This window comes from Pteropus alecto, unplaced genomic scaffold (genome assembly GCF_000325575.1).
Source record: "Pteropus alecto unplaced genomic scaffold, ASM32557v1 scaffold92, whole genome shotgun sequence".
Classification (NCBI taxonomy): Eukaryota; Metazoa; Chordata; class Mammalia; order Chiroptera; family Pteropodidae; genus Pteropus; species Pteropus alecto.
The window spans coordinates 10,968,833-10,991,353 of NW_006432447.1; the positions used below are offsets into that span (position 1 = coordinate 10,968,833).

Genomic DNA, 22,521 nt, shown 5'->3' on the forward strand with positions numbered 1-22,521 from the left:
GGGCCAGCCCCGCCAGGGCACCCCGCGGCGTGGCTCTCGCTCCGACCCCCAGCCCAGTCGCCTGCCCCCTCCCCCGGGAGAGCAAACCCGGCGGCCTGCCCCGCCGGAGCAGCATCATCAAGGTAGGTGGGAGAAGGGCGCTCATCGTCCACCCACAGCCGTCCTTGGGGTCTGTTTCCCTAAGAGGGGAGTGGTGGTGGAAGGGGGTTGTAAGAGGAGCCCACTCACTGCTAACGGGAACTACTGGTGCAAGGGTGCTTGGGGTGGTTGAGCAGGGATTGGATGAAAATGGCATTTGGAAAGATTGGAGAGGTGATCCTTAAGGTGCTGGGGGAGCTGTGCTCAAAGACATTCATAGTTGAACTTGGGGCTGTCACCTCTCCCAAGATTGACCTGGAAGTATGGCCTGTACCTGGCTGGGCAGGGCATGTTCTTCTATGGTGGTAGCCTAGGCTGGTAACAGATCCCCTGTAAGGTTTCTATTGTATGTTAAAGACAGTGATTATGTGAAAACATTTTCTTAAAAATCCCAGGTGGTGAACAGAGATTATTTAGTAGGTTTCTTCCAATCTGTAGATAGTTGCCTTTTGCAGATGGTTATACTTCTGAGGTTGCAAAGTCTCTGGTCACTCAATCACACGGAGAAATGGGGTAGAGTTTTGAACATAAATGCAGATTTCCGCTTTCTTAGGCTCAAGAGCTCAGAGATTACAGTTCTGGACAATTTAATCTTTTCCTTGCTGCAGTAGGCAGGCCTCTAGTTCTGTGGAAGTTCTTTTGGGCAGTTTGCTTGATTTTGATATCTTTTGCATTGTTATTTAGCAGAAGAAAGTCAGTGATTGTTTTGTACATTTTAAACTCAAAAAGCAATATTAGGAATTCTTGAGGTTGTGTTTTATTCTCATATGATTTGGTCTGCAGTGTAAAAATATTTCTCGTGACATGAAGTGAAAAAAATAGTTGATGAGCTAAGAAGAGCAGAGCCTTAGGCAAGACTAGCTCATCCTGCTCAAGTTTGGAGCAAATATGAAAATGTTGTTTTCTGAAAATCAAGGGGTTACCAGGACAGTGAGCAACAAAACACATTGACAGGACTGCACCCACCTTTCCTATGGCTGATAACCTATGGGAAAGAGGACAGAATGGGCCACAATGAAAAGAGTTGGCACTGGTTGCATTTGAAATTTAATTGGACCTACAGAAATGTTCTGAGTACAGTGATGGTGTTATCAACATATGCAGTAATCTAGTGTAATATACCACCTTGCAACTCTATGTAACAGGCAGTTGTGAAACTGCTTTTCGCTTTGTCATCTATTTGTACAGTTTATGTCTGGGCAAGGGCACAATTGAAGGGCTTAAAGCTCAAGTGTATTAACTACCTGCAGTAGAGGCTTAGAGTTTAAAGAAAGTAAAGTATATTTTTGCTGCATGCCTAGCTTTTAGTGAGTCATATTTTCTTTTACTCTATAGCTATGTTTCCATGTAAGTTGCTTTCAACTGTGTGTGATAATTCTATTGACAGAATTATGTGTCATATCTATTTTTTTTGATGACCAGCGATTTGTGGTGATTTCGCACTGTAGTGTTAGTGAAATTTGAGGTGAAAATTCCAGAGAAGATACTGGCCTACCTAATTTAACTCCTCTCCCCCAATTTTGTGGAGGGGTGTGTTTTTGCATTTTGAAAAATTCAAACTTTATTGGTGTCCATAGTGGGACTCACAGTGTAACTTAATTACAACAGCATCTATTTTAATATTACATTCATGGGAGATTAGGAAGAAGGATCGTTTACCAGTATTTTTAATATGCAGAATTAAGAACTTGTCAGTGATATATTTTTTTCATTAACAATTCTAGAAGAACGTGGGGAAATGATTAATTATTCATAAATCACCGTTTTTTTTAATTTTTAAACTTTCAAAGATTTGTCATTTTTCTTCTTGCTAATGAAGGTAGTTGGCTTTTTGTTCACAGTTGTATTCTTAAATACACATTGCCACGAACATAGTAGGACATCAGTAGATTGCTTCTTGAATCAATAGAGGAATAATAAGGAAGTACATGTTTTTTTCTGTTAAATTCTGTTAATTTCTATAATGCATGGTTTTGGATTTACCAGTATCATATCTTATTCATTGTCTTTTACCTCTTAAGATGACTTGATTGACTGGTTTTTCTTGCCTCTGTTTCCAACTTGCATTTTCTTAAAAGCCCTTTTAAAACTATGGAAATAGTGTTGAAAGTTGATCAAGCCTAGATTGTAGAAAATGGGTATGCTTCCTCTGAATTGATGCCTTCCTTGAAGGATCAAGATTTTAGAAGTTTAGTGTGGTAAAGACATAACAGCATCAAGACAATATCCTACTAGAATAAAAATATCTTTTACTTTAACATAAAATTTCATGTAGCAATGAATAGGGTACATTTTTGTCACATGAATGGCAGAAATTATATTTCACATTTGTTAAAAAATAATGAAAAGCTTAGCAAAAGCCCATGTAAAAAAGCAATAGACATCTTTCCTTGATTTCCTTGTGTTCTCTTTGAATATAAGGAGTGAATGCAGTCAAATGATGGAATAGTAGAGGCAGGAGTGGAATAGCAAGCAAGATGATAATTGGGGACTTGAGGGAATGCAGGAAGTAAATGCTCGCTAAGGAACATATGACCACAATTTATGGGGTTGCATTAGCTGAAATGTAGGATTTGTGAGGTATTCCTGTTCCTAGCTTCCATTTTCATTATAGCCTTGATATCCCTCTCAGGTGGGAATCCCCAAATCAGAGCAAGAAATAACAGGCTAAATGTGGTAAACAGTGGGCAAAGAAAGGGAACTATTGCTGAGTTGCATAACATATGCACACACACACTGTGGGCTGACCAGAATTATATTCTCATTGAAAGTAATTTCTTTTGGACTCTATCTGTTTTGTAAATATGGCATTGAGTAAGAAATTGTTGTAAAACTACATTTCTGCCAAAGTAAATGTGCAAATCTATACTGAAAGAGCTCCTTGGTTAAGGTAACAGTGTTGCAAAAAAATTCAGAGTAAGCAGCCTTATAGATCCTTTTAGAAATACCTTGAGAAGATAAATAAATGATGGAACTCATCACCAGACTTTTCTGCTTTTCCTTAGTTTATTGAAAGTAATATTACACTTTTTGTATTGTTTACAAAAGTCCATTAACTAGATTTTTAGGGAAGAAGCCATTATGTTTGTCATTTTAAGTAATCTAGTAAACGAAAACATCACTTTCATTTTCTCTTTCCATAATTCATTTCATCACACCATTTAATTCAATGCATGCTTTATTTTGAAACAGTTGATTTGGTTAATTGTTCAGACGGCATTCATTTTTTACAAATAGCTCAATCCCTTATTTCTAGAGTTTGGTCTAAAAATCTGAAGTAGCATTTTAGACCTTAGATTTCTTTTTAATTTGGGAAATAAATGAAGTTAAAATGTCTTTATATTTGGATAGTTTATTTTAATCACAACTAATTAAACATTTAATCAAAACTAAAAAGATATTAAATCAAAATGTGGTATAATTCGCATAAAGTAAAATTTACTCTTGTTGGTGTTCAGTTCTGTGAGATTTGACAGACTCGCGCAGTCACCTAACCACTACCACAATCAAGATATAGAACAGTTCCATCACCACAAAAATTCCCCCAGTCCATTTGTAGTCTTCCCTTCCCCCCAACCCTAGACCATGGCGACCTTTGATCTTAGGCACTTTTTTAATAAGTAGGAAAAATAGCCCATTGCATTATTTTGGTATTTTAAAGTAATAACAGCAGCCACCATTTATTAAACACTTACTACATGTAGAACACATGAAAAGGGCTAAACGTAATTGTCTGACTTGGTCCTGTACCAACTGTGTAGGCTGAAGAAAACCAGAGTTCATAGAGGTTAACCCCTTGCCTAAGATGTTAGAACCTATGCCCCACTTGGGTATGGCTGCACTCTGCTACCTGCTCCTCCCCTCCACCCCCAAATTATACTCACAGTTTTAAATTTTCTATATAGTTAAGGTAGCTTTGGTAATTTGGATGTGACTTTCCCCTTTAAATGTAGGGGACATTGGAGGGGGCAAAAGAATTTTGGCTGGGAGAAGAGGTTTAACAGATGATATAACCAGGCAGCTGTTTAATCACCTGTTGTGGCTGCTTGACCAGAGCCTCCAGCTTCACTAAGACCAATGATTTGACCTTGCCCAAAGTGGCAACCCTTATTTTTTCTTAATATCATTATTGTCATTATCATAGTATCATGGTGTGTACGAGAAACACTTTTATTATCTTTATACCAGTGTATATCCCTATGTCTTGATGCCAAACACCCAAGAAGGAGAATAAGCAGACCTTTTACATTTATTATACATATTTAAACAAAATAATAAAAATGTACACGTGGACATTATATTGGGCCATGGTGTAAATGAACTAGACTCCTTGTAGGCAAAAGTTGGGCTGTATTTATCAATTCCACACAGATAACAAGCACTCAGTAACTAAATTTTGAATTGGGTCTTAAATATAATGTCTACATTTGACTTTAGACTTTCTTTTTGAATGGTCGGGAAAAGACAACTGCATGCCCAGAAAACTTGTGGGCATATCACAAATATTAAACAAACAGCAACCAGATCACAGTGTGAATTTGTGCGGATATAGGCAGCCTGGAGCATTTAGGTCAGAAAAATCTAATGGCCAATCAACTCTTCACTTTGTGGTAATGCACTTCAGGCCACACAAGATAACTGTTGAAAGGCCAGGGCATGGCTGCTTGTCTCAGCCTGCGCAGAGAGCTTTTTCACAGTTCAGAGTTCAGTTTTCAGAAGTAATCAGAGGGTATTAATTTTTCATACCCTAAAAACTACTTGCCCCCTTTTGCTTTTTCCCTTCCCAATTTTCTAACCTCTCCTCCGAACAATTATATTTGATTCGTGTTGTTTTTCACCAAATCCAAATAGACAACTGACAGGAAATTGTTTATTTTTTTAATTGCTGATCTTGGCCACTCAAGTTATTTTCTTAAAAAGCTCTCTCCCAGAATCTGTTCGGTTCCCTTTATAGTTCTGTGTGCTCTGTCCGTGAGGGGTCTAAACTAGACTCTTCTTTTTTTCTTTTTCTTCTTTTTTAAAGCTTAAGGTACCCATGCCTCAATACTCAACAAAATAAGGAAATGTTATTTGTAGCCGAAATACAGATATAAATGAAGTATAAACACTCATATTTTCTCTTCAGACTTTATTTTATACATATATGTCCAAGAATAGATGCTCTATTCCTTATTAATACTAAGTGTTGGCTGTCATTACTCACTCATCTACCAGACCTCTGAATTAGTTTAGCTGCTTTTTAAATTTTATATTAGTGAGATTCTGTAGTACAGGGGATATTCAGTTATTTTTACCAGTGGGCCACAGGATCTGAAACTGTGTATTTGCAAGCTGCCTGACCAGCTTTTATCTACTGATAATGATGGCAAATCGAGAGGGTTGTGCTTGGCGTAGTAGTATTAGTAGTGACTCAAACTCAAGTCAGAACCCCCAGGGAAGTCTCAGTAGTACCTATTTTCCTTTTGTCAGCATAATTTCATAGTTTTAGGTTGCTCAAAATATATCATTAATTACATTGAGCTTTAGAGACAATTATGCGAATGGCCCAGCCGGCTGGCAGGACACTTGGCACCTGCCTACTTCCAAGTGGCAGAGGAGGGCAGGTGGCGAGGCCCTGCTGGCCACTAGTGGTAATTGGCAGGCGTAATTAGGCAAACTGTCTTCCAGCTAATAATCTCAGATGGGCTATACTGGTTTTATGCTGCACTCAGGCCACATGTTACATGTCTGGATTATTCAAGAGACAGAAGAGGGTAGGAAAAATAGTGTAGAGTTAAGTGCTTGGATCATATTCTGGCTCTTTCTCTTCCTTTCTGTACAGCCTTGGGTACTTAAGTCTTGTGTGTCTAGTTACTCCATCTGTAAAATGGAGAGAGTAAAATACCTCCTCATAGCATTGTTGTGAAGATTAAATGAGATGGTGTGTATGAAATATTCGGAGCAGTGTGTGGCACGTAATAAACACTCAATAAGCAATACCTAGTATGCTCGTTTTTCTGACTTTTAGTTTCTCTTATTTAGTGCTTATCCTGAGATGAGCAAACTGATTTAGCTCCATTTGAGTTGGAGATCACTAACATTGACATGCACATTTTGAAAGTTTCGTCTTTTGAAATATGCAGAATGTACCCAGAGAAATTGCTCAGACATATTCTAAAGATGCTTTCAAGAATGATTTGTTTTCATGCATTTCTAAATCTGAAACCTCAGTACAACTGTGCACATATTTAAATAGACCCAGCTGAATGGTCAGAGGGAATTGAGCATCAGTTTCATTGAGCCAAGCACCCATGTGTTTTGGTTTGCCCAGGCAGTCCAGATTTACACTTTTCGTCCTGATAAAATTATTAATAGCACCTTCTTTCAAAGACACCCTGGTTTGGATGATAAATGATTTGGCTACCCTCCTTATCTGCTTTTTGCAAACTCTTTGTTACAACCTGCACAGGGGCCCCATGAGACTGCTCTCTGTGCCTAATCTTTGCCTTTACATTTACACCTCTCTTTTCTTAGTTTGGAATGATTTTTTTCCCTCTCTCAGTCATCTTCTAGATCTTCCTCAGTTAACCAGCTCTCTGAATGAATTGTTTCTTTGCCTGCCAACCACCACTCTGCCTGTTTTCTCCATACAGCCCCGTTTCCTTCTGCCACTTAGGTAACTGATTATATTCACCTTGAATTTATGGAAGCACCTAGTTTAATGTTTGTGGAAAGCATGTATTTAGGTATGTAATTGTTGAATAAATGTATGAATGGATGAATAAGTGGACATAAATGACATAACTTATCTTAGGAGTTTGACGAAGATGTTATTTAGACTTAACTCCAACTGGTTTTGATTGGAATATAAAACTCAGTGGGCTGTGTACTTCAAAGAAGAAATTTATTTCATCTATGTAATTTTGGAAACAATCAAATGGAAGGAAATACCTTCATTTAAATTTGGATCCAAGAATTTGGTTGGTTCCAGAATTGTCCTGCAAGATGTTAAAATAAATGATCTGTCCCTTTTGTGCCCCTGAAATAAGAATAGATCTTTGAAATTTTCTTTTGATTTATGTTCTGCTATCAGAGTTTAAAAAGCATGGTGAGAAAGCTTGACTGTTAAAGCATTTAATCTCTTTTCTGGTATTTGGTTTCTTTGAGTGGCATTTATGGTTTTTGCTTGGTTTGTTTATTTTTAAGGAACTAAATTACTTAAACTTGTTGTCTTTCACATTGTATTGGCAAAAGATATCCATTGGGAGTGCTTTAATAAAAAAGAAAATAAATACGGAATATAGAGTACTAGTAGATGGAGCTGTAGAAGTAGGATTTTTAATTACTAAGCACATTTTGTCAAATAATGTTAGAAATTTTACCTTTTCTCGTAACAAAGTTTGAGTGTAGAAGAGGTACTAAGAAATGCTTTTTATGTATCATCTCACGCAAGTCTCACCACAGCCTACAAGGAGACCTTAGCATTCCCTTTTTATAGACAAGGAAACCCACCCCTCAAGTTTTGGAGATTTCCAAGTAAGGTCACAGAGCTTGTAGGAGGCAAAGCCAGCATTCAGACCAGGTTTGATTGACTTGAAAATCCACACTTTGAACTGCTCCATTACCCTCTTTCCATGTCATCTGAAACGTATCTTTGACTTTTTCTTTTTTCTCCTACTTGTCCAAGCCATTCTGGCTCCTTAATCTTAGCAATATTTACCAGTCCTAAAATAGGGGACTGATTTTTAATTAGGAAAGTTTGGTCTTTTGCTGGTGAATCTTGGGATGAAGCCAATATGTAGCTAATCAACAAAAAGCCATAGCTGTATTCCTGTCCACCATTTTTGTCTGATCCACAAACCAGGATTTTATCCTTTTCCTGTTCACATTCCTTTGATGGAGTTGAAAACTTCTTAGGAGGGTCATTTTCCATTTTTGTTTCTTTTTTAACAAAAATTGATTTATAGTTATACACTTTTTAGGGTCCTGGAAAGTAAAGCAGATAATAATTAGTAACAATTTGTTTTTAGGTGAGCTTCTTCTGATAGTATCTATCCATGTTATTGTTTTGGAATTGTCAAATAATTATAAAATTATAAAATATGCTAATATGACACGTTACTATGAAATCAGTATTCAGGTATCTTCTTGAAGTATGCTAAATATACTGATTTGGAAATAGCTGATATTAACACACCAGTAACTAAGCAGCTGTTTTTATTAGTGATTAATAATGTGGATTGATGGGATTTTTAGACCAGAAAGAGATCGTGTAAAATTCTTTTGTAAGAGATACACAAGACCATACTGACTAGTACGTTTAGCTCCTAGCTATGGTTGAGTTCATTAATTTGCATGTTAGCATAACAGAATTGAAAAAAATAGTTATGTAATACTGCAGTATGTGAGTATTAATAGAACAAGATGTGGTCTTCCAAACAGCTATATTTGAGAATTTGTTTTTTTGCTATAGATAGCTGCATGTGTACACATGCTGTACTTGTGCATTCATATACTCTGAAGACTCTATTTATAAATAGTAAAGATTAAGAACAAATCAAATAATGTAGTGGTAGGTTGACACGAGTCCTGCCTTGTGAGAGACTGACGGGTAGCAGGTGTCTGCTTTCTAAATTGAAAATGCCCAGGAAGGGATAGGATGTTTTATGAGCATTGCTGATGAAGCCTCTATTGCTCTTGACCAGTTAGCATGGCCATAGAGGGATAAGTGACCTCGTTTGCAGCTACCATTAGAATCACAAGCCGTGTGACTCTCTCCATATGGTTTCCTGTTACCTTTTATTTTCCATCTTTTTTCTAAGCTCTGATATCCTGTGGGCATAGTAGATGTAATTTTTTAGGTAGTTAATGTGGTCGTACGTTTATTGTTGAAGGAAATACTGTGCGTTGGTTAGGTTTATTTCTATCAAGTCATGCTAATAGTTAATATTAAATATCAGTAGAATTATTCAGAGGTTTTCATATCAAAACACTCCTGATGTAGTATCAGTTTTAAAGATGTGTTATCTTTGGAATTTTTGATGATTTTTGTTGAAAGAGATCTGTATGCTTTCGATTTTTGTTGAAAGAGATCTGTAGGTAGATTCCCATAAATGTTTTTCTATATGTTAAAAATATTAGAAGAATTGCTGTGCCATTGTATATGTATATATTCAGCTTTAGTAGATATTATCATGTGGTTTTTCTAACTGGTTAAACCAATTTACACACCCATGAAGTTATATGAGTTCTAGTTGCTATAAATACTTACTAACACTTGGTATTGTTTTTTAATTGCAACCATTTTGATGGTTATATAATTAGACATTACTGTGGCTTTTAGGTTGCGTTTCCCAGATGACTAATGATGTTGAGCACCTTTTCATATGTTTTCTTGGCCATTTGGATATTCTCCTTTGTAAAATGCCTGTTCTAGTCTTTTGCCCATTAAAAAATTGTTTTTTATTTCTTTTAAATGTATTTGTAGGACTGCTTTACATTTTTTCAGTGTGTATATGTGTGTGTTTGTGTATGACATCATATATACTTTGTTTTAGCATGTCACCTGTCTTTTCACTGTCTTAAATGGTGTCTTGTAATGAATACCACTTCTTAATTTTAGTGAAATACAATTTATTAGTAATCAGTATTATCTTTTATGGTTCTTATTTTTGTGTCCTGTTTAAGAAATCTTAGCTTAAGACCATGAAGATATTCACTTATTTAACTTCTAGAACCTGTTACAATCTATCTGGAAATTATTTTGTATATGCTGTGAAGTAGAGGTCAAGATTTTCTTTCCATATAAATATCCAGTTAATTAACTCAGCACCCCACCTCCCCCCCGCCCCACTGTACTGCATTGGCCATTTGTCATAAATCAAGCGACTATATATATGTGGGTGTATTTCTGGAGTCTTTTTTGTTTCATCAGTATACTTGCCTACATTAACTGTAACAGCCGCAAACTGGAAACAACCAAGTGCCTATTTTATAAAACAGCGTATTATACAGTGGAATACTGTGAAGAAATATGAGATCAAAAAGAGCAGACGACTGATACATGTACCGCTCTAGTCTCTTGAGCATAATGTTGAGGGAAAGAAACCAGCCACACACGCACACACAAAATACATATTGCATGATTCCATTTATATAAAGTTCAAAAACAGGCAAATTAATGGAACATTTACAAACATGTGAAACATCTTTTTGCTGCAGTGGAGCATGTGTGGAGTGGTCAGACCCGATGGTCTCGAACTGAGTGACACCGTGAAGAGTGGGCAGCTGGTTGGAATAGCATGAAAACTGTATCTTTCCTGGACTGTACTGAGAACATGTAAGGAACTGGGCCTTGGTGGGAAGCCGACACGGTAGTGAAGGGTATATTAGTCATTGGAATCATCTTACACCGTTGTCGTGATTGCTGGGAGTTTTTATGATTTGTTTGTTGTACTTTTTTGAGCATTTTAATCCCTTCAGGTGCACTCAGAGGGTTTAATATTTGAAAGTGCACTGCTCATACAAAACTTTGAGAACCACTCATTTGTGGAGCACCTGTTCTCCGCATGACAGTTTTCTAGATAGCACTTTTTGGTCTCAAGAGAAGTTAAGAAACAGAAACCAGTTATCCAGGTCTGTAGACAAAAGCAAGAGTTATTTGATTACCGCTGAATAGCAATATACCTAGCATCCCAGGTGGTCAGCATAGAGTTCTAACTCTGCGGAACACTTATCTTGTCCCATTTAAATATTCTTTCAGGTGGGAAAAACACCAGATCTTCTAATGGATCATTTTAGGACACACTGAAATTGCCTGGATTAGAAAATATACGAATGTTCAGATCCACTTCAGTCCTATTAGATCAGAATTTCTGGGGCATTCCTAAAGCACCCTGGGAGATTTTAAGATATAGCTAGGACTAAGAACAGCTGTGAAACTTTTCTCATGTTGGGTCTTTGACTGCCCCATTCAGCTTTATTATATATCAGAGAACAAGCAGTTCCAGAATCCTGCAGGTGATGGACAGCTGGTGATACTGTGGCTGATGGGGAGCAGGGGGTACGGTTAAACCTGCAACTGCCTCAGTGGAGCTTTCCTTTCGAGGAGCTGAGTTGCCCTTTTTCTGAAGAAATATAAAATACTCATAAAGGGAAACAAATCCTTAGTTAAATTTGGAGAAACAGATTTTGTATGCAAAAATGAGGGTCTGCCCTGTGTGCTAATTATTGTACCATAAGAATGTATTTTTGATCTAGGTAAAATGTAGTGTCAGTTCTCAAAAGGCCCTGAGTTGGTTATTTGGAGCCTCTGTCTACCTGGATTAATCATCACTGTGCAATCACTATTTCCTGGTCCATCTCTTGGCTCTTTTCCATCCCTGACAGAGAAAAGACATCTGCGTACCCGTGACATTCTACATCATAGGGGAAGAACTTTCCCAGGAGGAATGTTTTTTAGAAAGAACTAATTTGACTGAGGCATGAGCACTATTTCTAGATAGAGGTTATTGTACATTTCAAATTTTGTTGAATGGAGTCTTCACATTTCCTTTAACTGCCTCATCTTGTGTTGAAGTGGCAATAGGTAGCAAAAATGCTGTTTATTCCTGGAAGATTATAAATCAACACTTGCCAGACAGGTATCTATTTGTACAGGTAATTTGTGCTGGGAGGAAGAGAACCAGTCTAGTGATGCTTCAGCACACCTCATTATGGTGTGCTGACAGTCTGGGTTGGTATGCCATGACCTTTGGGTGAATGTCTATATGCTGTTGCATTTTCCTCTTGCCACGCAGACGCTTGCAGTCAGGATGAATGACCATTGAATTCTCAAAACATCTATAAAAATATTTTATTGGTTGCAAAGCAGTAACATGGAAATATCAGCATTGCTTCTTTGCAGTCTCAGTTACTTGGTGTGTACTCTTTTCCCCTCATCTTGGTTGCTCCATTAGCAGATCATCAATAGTCACGTTTATTCTTTTAGAGCATTTTTTTTTTTCTCTTCTAAATTAATATGGGTGGGAGGGATATTCCAGCAGAGAAGCTTACGAAAACTTATTCTCTGTACGGGCTGAGGAAGAGACGTGATGTGGCGGGAAGGCTGCATCCTTAGAGACTCCTGTCTCTAGAGGCTGGAGGAATACCCACAGTTTATCAGCAGAAAAGTGTTCTTAATCTTCCTGATCATGATTGGGACTCACTTATTAATACATATACTTTTAATAGGTTGTTTAATTAATTTGTCAATGTGAGAGGCCTGGTAGAAATGAATTTTAATATTCTTTGGGAGAGAAAGTCTCTGATCTGTTTGTGAAAATTTAGTACTCAGCGATATTGCCCAAGCGAGAAATTAGAGAGAGAGGTTTCCTATCCTACATAATTAGCACGATCTTCTTACCCATCTTCTTTGTTAGAGAAGAAAGTATTGTTGAAGAGTATTTTTAAATAGTTAAATAGCCCTTTGTGCCAAAGAATAGCCGCCATTGATGAATGCTCCCCTGAGGGGTCTAGAAGCAAGAAAGTGAAACAAAGTGAGAGAAATAGGACACAGTGCTCTGCCGCAGTCCTTACTGAGGAGATGAGAACCGTCCTCGCTGTGGCAGCGCCGTGACCTCCGTGCATTTATCCCGCCGTCCCCATCCTTACTGGTTGCCAGACAGCAAGGTAAAACGAGGAAGGTGGCATAGAAGATGTCACCAAAATAACAGGGCACGATAAAGCTCCTGTCCTCTGATAGAATTTGGCAACTTTCAGGGCCATCATTCCTAGAAACACCAGGGGCCATTAAATCCATAAATTATGCTCCAAAGAAAAAACACTTTTAACCTTTTCCGCACCAGGCTGCAGATAGAAAATGACATAATTGTACAGCTGAGTTTGAAGAGATTGTGGCTAGAGGCCTCACCCAACTATGGTGAGGGCAGGGATGGAAGTTGGGGGGTCACAGGGATCAGTGTCTTGGCCAGCCTGTAATCTACTGGCAGCACACAGAGGTGTGCCAGGGCACATCGATTAGGAGGCTGTCCTTTAAAGGTGGTGGAGAGGCGAGCAGAGGCGTAAGTAGAGGTACAGTTGGCTCTGAGTGCCCTGCACCTCTTACTGTCTTGGCAATGCCCTCCATAACACAACTCCAGTGGCGAATTCACTTTAGTGGTAGGTCAGAGCTTGGCCCCAAGACATACTATGCAGCTGTTGCCACTGTGCAGACAACAGCGGATAAGTTAGCCTGGCTTGTGCCTGTGACTACTGAACAAAATGGAACATCTCAAGAGTTAGAGGAACAGTCAAGCACTACGTTCATGGGACGGCTGGTTTCATATGTGGAGAGGACTGTTAATCTAGCTGTATCTTTTCTGCTGTATCTGAACAGAGCAGACCATTAGGGTCATGTTTAAAACCAACAGACCATTAGGGTCATGTTTAAAACCAACAAAAAGAGCTTCGAGTGGGTAGGGAGGCTGAATTCTTTGAGTTTCTCAGCAGAGGTTCAAACCCAACATGTAGACCCAGTTCCGGTGGTCGGAAGCTGGCCTGTGGAGACTGGGAGCTACAAATCGAGGGTTTAAGACTTTGGTTTAGGGTTTGTGCATCTGCTTGATTGAAATGTTAATTATCAAGAGGTTCTGCTTTCTCCTCTTTTTGGTGTAAGAGATATGTGAATTCTTGTCTGCCAGATTTCTTACGTCTTTTGGACCCCTGGTGAGTACATTTCGCGTAACTGATGATGTAAATGAAGCCTACACAGATCTTGGGAGGATCTGTTTGTCTGAATGATTCACTTTTTGCTATTTTACTTCATTCAGTTCTTTACATGAGAAAGATCTGTGCTGTTTCTATACGGCTGCTCATAAATCTATTAAACTATTTGCTCTCCTTCCTAAAAAATCCTAACAAAAAACTACCTTATTTTAAAAGTCATTTAATTTCCATCCCCCCTCCTACATCACTCATAATTTATAATGTTGTTTTCAATACTCCCTGCTCCACCTTATTTGAATATCACATTTTGGTTTCATGTTTTTAATTTTTTCACTCTGGCTTTGGTTTACTTACCATTTCAAAGGCCCTGTGCATTCTCCCCAGTCAGTCATTTTTGTTATTTTTCAGCATTGTGAGCTGGTGGGTTGGCATGACTGTTTTAGTCACTACCAGGATAAAGCCACTGAGATCTTAATCTCAGAGTCTTAAACGTTTCTGTTATGAGATAGCAGTGACTGTGATACCAAAGAAAATAACCTTCATTTTTTTCCAGACAAAAGTAAAAATTCAGAGAAGAATTCGGGAAATCTCTTAAAGCAGTTAATAATTTATATATAGTTATTTGTGTATTAGTATTTTTCAGTGGGCTTGAACAGACAACCACATTTTTAATTAATGAAATTGCACTTTATTTTTTCTCATAGAGAGTATTCAGTTGAAGACAGAAGATCTGAACTTTATATCTAGCTTGTATTTTGACTTTTAGGAAAATCAGTCAAAATCTTTATATCTCACTGTGTTCTCTATAAATTGAAATGAAGCTATATGTTGATCTGCTCATTTCATTAGGATAATTATCCTAATATTTTAAAAGAACTTTAAAACTCTGAAAACAAGATGCTATGAAAACATAAAGTGGTAGTAACAATACTTCATAACTAAAAAAAATATGGGAGAGTTCCTCTTTGCAAATAATACCTCTTATTTGCACAGTCCTTTAATCTCTACAAGGCACTTTTAACAATTCAGTTTACTGTCACAACTATCTTGTGCTGTGGACATCATTGGTGGCCCCCACCTTATAGGTGGAGAAACTGAGACCCATGTATACACAATTACACCTAGTTGCACACAACTTTAGTAAGGTTGGATCCAGGTCTCCTGGCTGGTAGTCCAGTCTTTTCATTCTCCCTGCCACTCAGGTACGTTCACACATTTCAAATGTGTAAATTGGGAAGGTGACACTTCATTCCTCACCCACCTGATTAACCAGGCACAAAAATAGCAACCCCAGCATCATCAAAAAGTAATCTCAGGGCAGCACCCGTTTGAATTGTTTGGCTGGTTGAGAAACTGAAGAGTTGTTGCTCTGTGAAAGGAACTGAAGTTTATGCCTTGAGCATTTGTCTCTGGCCCACTATTACTTAGAAAAATTAACTGCTTCAGTGCTTGTTCTGGTAAGGTAGACCATCTGTATGTCCTTGAAGTTAAAAAAAAAAAATTGTTTTTGCACTAAATTTATTTAGCAAGCCAGACCTATTTGTCATTCCAAGAAAGCAGCAGCATTGCTCCCTGCTATTGTGGAAGCCACCTGTCGTTTTCAAGGTGACGCTCTGGGTGACTAAAGACCCCTTAGAATGTGGGGGCTGTGTCGTGCCGGGTGTGTCGTGCCAGCTGTGCTGGCACAGTCCTTTTCCCATGGCCATGAGACCCAGGGTGAAGCTGGTGCTGATGAAGACAGAGTCACAAGCTGTCCTCCACTGAACCAAGGAGCTTTGCAGAGAGTAAGACTCTACTCTCTGGTGCAAGTCTGCATCCCTGACTCTGGGTGAGCAGTGCCCACACAAATGGGCAACTCTTGGCAAGGATATTTGTGAATGTCCATACTGTCACCTCCTCCCCACCATCGGTGGCATATGGTCTTTTATCATGCTTCTTAGAGAAACCTCTCAGCCTTTGCCTTGAGACCTGTATACCAGTCCTCCCTCTGTTACAGTGGGGAGCTTGCCTCTCTTCCCTATTGTCTCTGTGCTCCACATCCCATCCTCTCCCTCCTATATCTTTAATTTCTGCTTCTATGCTTATGTCTCCCTCATCAGCATATAAACACACTTAGGTTTTTAAAAAATAAAGATAGCAATAATCTTTCCTCTTCCCTCTAAAGCGCTCTCTTCATTTGTATCTTGAAAGAGTAGCTGTGATCTCCTGCTCTATTTTCTTTCCGTTTTCTGTGCTACCTTCTCCCACCAGTGAAGGCCATCTGGGCTCACCATGCCACACCGTTAATAGACCTCCTTCCCTTATTCCAGGCCTTATCCTGGGCAGCTTTTCCATAGCCATAGCTACAATTAACTAGGTATTCACTGACGAGCCTCAGATTGATATCTTTAGCTCAGATTTGCCTTCTGAACCCAAGGTCCAACTGTCTACTCAGCATCCCTCTAGCATATCACCGTATATCTCACTGCATTTCTTAACCTGCTCCTACCCTCCATCTGGTTCTTTTCCGAGCTATTTACTTTGGCAAATGGTACCACCATCCATTCTCCTTTCTTTATGGTTAAAGAATCAGTCTGGATGAAAGAGTATTTTTCATTAGGGAGCTGGAAAACTCAGGAAATTATAGCAACTTCTTTCAGAAGAAAAATGCTTGTACCTACCCCCACCCCCCAGCTTTTTAAAGAAATAGTCTTCAGTTCTGATATATGTTGCCATTAAAATTAGGTAAGTGCATGATTTCTTCAGCAAAAACATGGGCTGAATTGAATCAAAGTGATTTAACTCTTAAGTATAAATTTTTCTGTAATTTTCATTCTAATATGGTTTGGAGGGAATCATACAAGTATCTAGGTATTCATTTGCCTCTACCCTCAACCTCCATTAATTTTTGAGAGTCTCTTAGCATTATTTGTCAAGCATAGATTCACTTAAAATTGCAAAGCAAATTTAATTGCTATCTTGTTCACAAACATGGGTTTCTTATAGGAAAGGTGTTATAAGTTAGGAATGGGCATATTTGTGAGCCAGAGAGGCACAATTTTTAAGCATTTTGAAAAAAAGTATCTATATGAAGAATTTGTTTTCTTTAAAGGTTTCAATTTGGAGTCTCATCATCTTTAGACTAGGGCAGTAGTTCTTATTCTGGAATCTGTGATTTATAATTTTTTCCTCATTGCTTGTTTTCCTGTTACTTTAAAGTTTGTTTCTGTGAAAATAATTATTTTTTGTGTGTGTGCCAAAGATATTACTAAGCTATTTGATACAGGTGAGTATCAGGTGGGAGGGAATGATGGTACGCATGGTCTGGAAGTCCCCATTGGAGCCACCTTCATGTTATGGCTCTAGTTTAGTTTCCACTTTGATATGCACTAAAGCAGGCCTGTTCTGTCATATGATCATGGGCATCCAGCTCTTCTTATATTGGAAAATGCTAAAAAACAGCAAACTACATTGGAGCTCCAGCCCTTTAATTTTACTTTTGTTGCTGGATATGATGAGACACAAAACCCCTATGCTGGTGGTATAGCAAGGCCCTTGTCCGTGTATGTGTAGAATCAGTAGGAATTCTGGTGTGCCCAGCAGCGGGTGCTCAGCTGTGTGAGAGGACAGAGCTGTAAAGGTTCAGCAAGGTTGTGTATCATATGGCCAGGTGGGAGAAGACATACCCAGTGGGAGAGCGCTGGGGAGAGGGGGGCTTTATTTATTTGGGGAAGTGATCAGGTTGGTTTTGTGGTTGAGTGTAGAAGGAAACAATTAAAACAGTTTATTTAACATGCCACCATACACTCACAGTTGCTGACACTGCCTCCAATATTTTAAAGCAGATTTTGGCAGGACAGATCCCCTTCAGCATGCTCCTGGGTGAGCCCATTGGCATTCTTCATTACCGCCACTGGATGGTTTTCATCTGTTATGTATGTGTAGAATTTCAAAGAATTCATTTTTTGTGATCTCATTTTGGAAGGTGCAGTGGCCACGGCTGTCTTTGAAATGTAGAACCGTGATGGTAAAAAAACCTTGATCCCATGGAAGAGGGAACATCTGGACATGGGGCAGCTAATCTGGCTTGGCTGCTTAGGTGATAAAAGTCCAAGTGTCGTGAGAAGCTGTAGCTTTCTGTGTCCCTGCTCAGTTTTTTTCAAAGCTGCCAGCCAGTAATCCTAAAAAAAAATTCGATGCCTGCAAAGTTGTCAATCTGGTGAGAGTCATGGCTATGACTTTTACTCCTTAACCTTTTAAAGAGATTTTGAGAGCAGACTATGGAATTCATGTGGTTAACACTGAGGACAAATGTGAGAAGCGTGTTGTGTGAGATGCATATGTGCGTTTGAAGACAGAGAAAACCCTGTTTTCACAGGGAGGAGTTTCCTGATGAGTTGGCTGATTTGGTGGTTATCTGCCCCCCCCCCCCTTTTTTTAATGATGACACTGGTTAACGAAATCCAATAAGTTTCGAGTGTACAATTCAATAGTAAGTCATATATGTATATTTCATTGTGTGTTCACTGCCCATATACCTGGCCTTTTGAGTGAAGTCCATCTTTCAGTTCAGGGCTTTGCCATCACCGTGATGGATGATACTGGAAAAGTAGGAGTGCTTTTGCCTAGATGCCATCCAGGAAGCACAGCCTGGAAGCAGATAACCAAGCACATCTGCTGGGCAGTCAGTGACACAACCATGGCAGCTCTTTTTGCAGATAAAAGCCTGTAGACTTCAGGAAGAGCTACAGAACATTTTCAAAAGTTATTTTGGTTCAGACAACCTTACACTGAATACGAGCTGAATCCCCTCCATGACAAAGCGTGAGTGGTGCTATCCTTGCTACAAAAGGCCCCAGGGTGTGTGGGCACAGGTTGTGATGTACAGTGAATGGAACTAGAAGAGGGTTGTAGGACTGCCACACTCCTTGACACGACCTATCTGTAGCCTGCTGACAAAGGGGGCTGTGATTTCACTTGGCACTCCTTGCTTTTTGTCATTAAAACAAGAACTGGAAGTGGAAGCTGATTGACCGTCAGGGACCAGGACCCAATTTCAACTTCTGTATCAAAGTAAAGTAGCTGACTTCTAATTGAAATTTCCTTTTAGTATATATAGTATACTTACGTTTTATCTGTACCATTTAGATTTATTTCAATTTTTTTTAGAAGCAGCCAGTTAATTTTTGCATTTGAAATGAATTTGAGAAGTATTATTATTTATAAATTTAAAAACTTCTATGTGGAGGAAATGAATTTCTACTTATGAAATTAATTGTAAGCAGAATTTTGTGGGTGTGTATATATATGTATATGTGTATATATATATATATACACATATATATATATATACATGTATATATATATGTTTCTGAAAAGTTTTCTTCAGATTTCCAAAGGCATCTAAAATTAAAACAACCAATAATTGATTCAGAGCAAGACTGTGTTATTGCAGCAGCTCTTTAAGCCTCCTCAGAATATCAACAGCATACAGGGAGCCTATTAGTTCTGGGCTCCCATCTTTATGGGAGACTGGAGGGAGCAAGCTGAAATGGGAGTGGTCCCTACAATTGGAGAAGTAGTTGCTCACAGATGCCCATCACTCTCTAGGCCCAGCCAAGGTACGACAGACCATCTTTTTTGAGGAGCGTAATCCATATCTACCTAGAGAGGCTTCTGGGAAAGGACTTAAATATTGCAGAGCTGCATTTTGACATTCATGAGACTAGGCCTTTTCCTCTTTGTGGGCTTCTTCCTCCATTTAAAACAAAATTAAAAATTATATTTTACAACTGTGTTGGTGTAAAAATAAATCTATTAAAATATATATTAAATTTTTTATTCAACCTAAAGGTTTTTGTCCTGATTTTAAAAGAAACTAAAACATCTTTTGTGGGCCCTTAAAAATACCTTGGGCCTAGAATTATTGTGTGCCTACTGTCCAATGAATAAGTTGGCCCTGATATGTGCAAATTATCCCCTGATTTGCTTTCTAAAATGAATGAGAAAGAAGTGTACTATACAAATAAATATGTTCTTTGTACTTCCAATCTATTATTCTCAAGTGAAGTTGAGAGAAGTCGTTGAACATACTGTAGTAGAACTCAAATTTCGGAGAAAATTTGGCATTAGTTAATATGTAACCTGTATCTTCAATTTAGATTTATTGTATTAATTTTTACAGAGATGCTCATTTTTAAAATTTTAATAAGCCTTGAGTTTATAAAATTAAAAATTTACTGTATTAATATCAATAATTAATATTCTACAGAGTTTGAGAAGATTTACCCTTGAGTATATGCAGTGGGAAATATTTTAAGCATTCTTTCTAGTTTTTTAATGAACATATAATGCTTTTTTATGTAACAAATTATTTTCTAAACTAAATTAGCTTTATATAGGAGCTTATATATATATTCTCCTGTTTCTTAGAAGTTTTCTATGAATTCTTTGAGTATAAATCTACTTTTAAAGATAACAGGCAATAATTTCTGACTTGGAAATTTCAGAGTGGCCAGGAAAAGTATGCTAAAAATAGAAACTGTGTTTATTTACTCTCTGCTCCACCCAGTCTAAAACACAGCCATGTGGTTACATACTTGGGGAAGGCTGATGGTGACTGAGGGTGTTTTTTTTTCTATTTTCCTCCTGTCACAGAGTCGAAGGAAGAGATCATCCTTTTTACTTGAGTCCTGTTTCCTTTCCTTGGCAACTCAGATGAATTATTTTCATATGCCATTATCTGAAAATGAGCTTGACCAATTAGTTTGGTTTTCGGTTCCATTCTTCTTTCTATTTATATATTTTATCTAAGCTCTGTGCCATGAAAGGAAATTTTGAAATTTTACTTTTAGTAATGATTATACTTTCAAAATATATCAGTTTATGATTTAAAATTTTCCTGTGTTTTTCATGATAGTCTAAAAAGATGGCTACTTATTTGGTCATTGTGTTAAAAGTGCCTAGATTATGAGTTTAGTTCTCACATAGGCTTTTCACATAGGAAAGACACAATTTCATAGGACTGAATGTTAACCAGACAAGCCTATCACTTGTGTCATGGATCATGAGAATCCTGGGAGAAGTACACAGCTTAATGTAAAGCTATGACTACCAGACTGGCAGCCCAGTGATACCTATGGTGGATCATCCGCACACTTTATTAGACCAATTCCTGAAGCCTGTACCAAATGCTGTTGCTTTGTTAACTCTACAGCAAGGCATTAGAGCATTGATGGTGCCAGTTCCACAGCTTTAGGAGCTTATTGCTTAGGCACTGGAGTGAGCTGGCTAGGTATAAGTCTAGGCTGCGGTCACAACCTACTAGCCTTAGTTTCCTCATCTCTAAAATAGGTATAATAATGGAATTGACTTTATCGGATTTTTGTGAGAACTAATTGAGGTCATACATGTAAAACACAGCCATCAACAAGTATTAGTGACTGCTTTTGTATTGACTTAGAGTAGCAGGAGTCTGAACTTATCATTTGAAGTGTCATGCCCTTTGAGTAGAATTTGGCTATATTCTTTACCATCATAATGACTTCATGAAAGACATGAATATCAATTCACTTCAATCTATTTCAATTCAGTTTATTTTATAACACATTTAATGAATCTTTACTACATTTTTTTATTCTAACTATATCAATTCCAATATTTTATTCTAAATAATGTTTAAGCAAATACAAGTGAAAACAATTTTGGGGGCTGATTTGGCATTATTTGGTTGTGATTCTTATTGTATATTTAACTCTCTTTCTCCCTTTCATGGGTTCTCTCTATTTTCTGTGGAAAATAGACTCAATTACAGACAGTGGTATCATGAACGCTTATTATACACATCATTCAGCTTCAGCAGCTATCAGCTCATGGCCAATCTTGTTTCCTCTGTATTCCTACCCACTTATTCTCATCCTGTATCATTTTAAAGCAAATATCAGATACCATATTATCCATAATATTTATACAAATGGCAATATCTTTGTTATACCTAAAAGATAATATTTTCTTAATATCAAATATCTAATCAGTGTTCAGATGTCCAATATCCAATTGTCTTTAAAAATATATAGTTTTTTAATTTAAGGTCCAGATCAGGTCCCACATATTGCAGTTGGTTGACGTGTCTCTTAAGTCTCTTTTAATCTTCCTCCATGTCACTCACTCATTGCCTGTGGGCAAGAGGTCATACATTCTACGGTTAGTTGAGAGCTGTTAGCAGCCAACACTTAGAACAGTTGGGGGATTTGGGCAGGACACCAATGGCATCTACTCTTGGTAGAGAACTACCAGGCAAAGGAATAGCATGAGCAAAGACCCGTGAACAGCATAGCACAGTATGTTTGGTGGAGTGATAAACATTGACTGTCTTGGAGGTAGGGAGCCTCAGGGAGATGTTGGGAATTAACGTGTGTCCCAGGTTGTGGTTTATTACACATTTTTGACACAGGGCTTAAAGATAGCTTGCTTTTTTAGATGAGAATAAAGTTAAAATATAATGGTGGCAGAGACTATTGTGAATATATAGTGGATCAACTTAACATTTATTTTCGGATAATGTCTGAATTGGAAAAGTATGGTAATGTGTGATAAGCATCGTGGCATCTAAGTTAACTAGATATTTGGGATAAAGTGTGCTTTAGCTTTCTTTCAATTTTTCCTTTTATTATAAAAGTAATGTTAGTATATGATAACATCCCAGAGGGCAGAGCATGGTTA

General features: G+C 38.0%; 1 protein-coding gene across 1 annotated transcript in view; it reads left to right on the forward strand.

Moving 5' to 3' along the window:
• The first annotated feature begins 11 nt into the window (after positions 1-11).
• PLCL2 (phospholipase C like 2) overlaps positions 12-22,521 on the forward strand; it is a 162,702-nt gene continuing 140,192 nt past the window's right edge. Inside the window, exon 1 of the mRNA XM_006907268.3 lies at positions 12-122. The gene's annotated coding sequence lies outside the window, so the exon portion shown is untranslated. The remainder of the gene's footprint in view (positions 123-22,521) is intronic.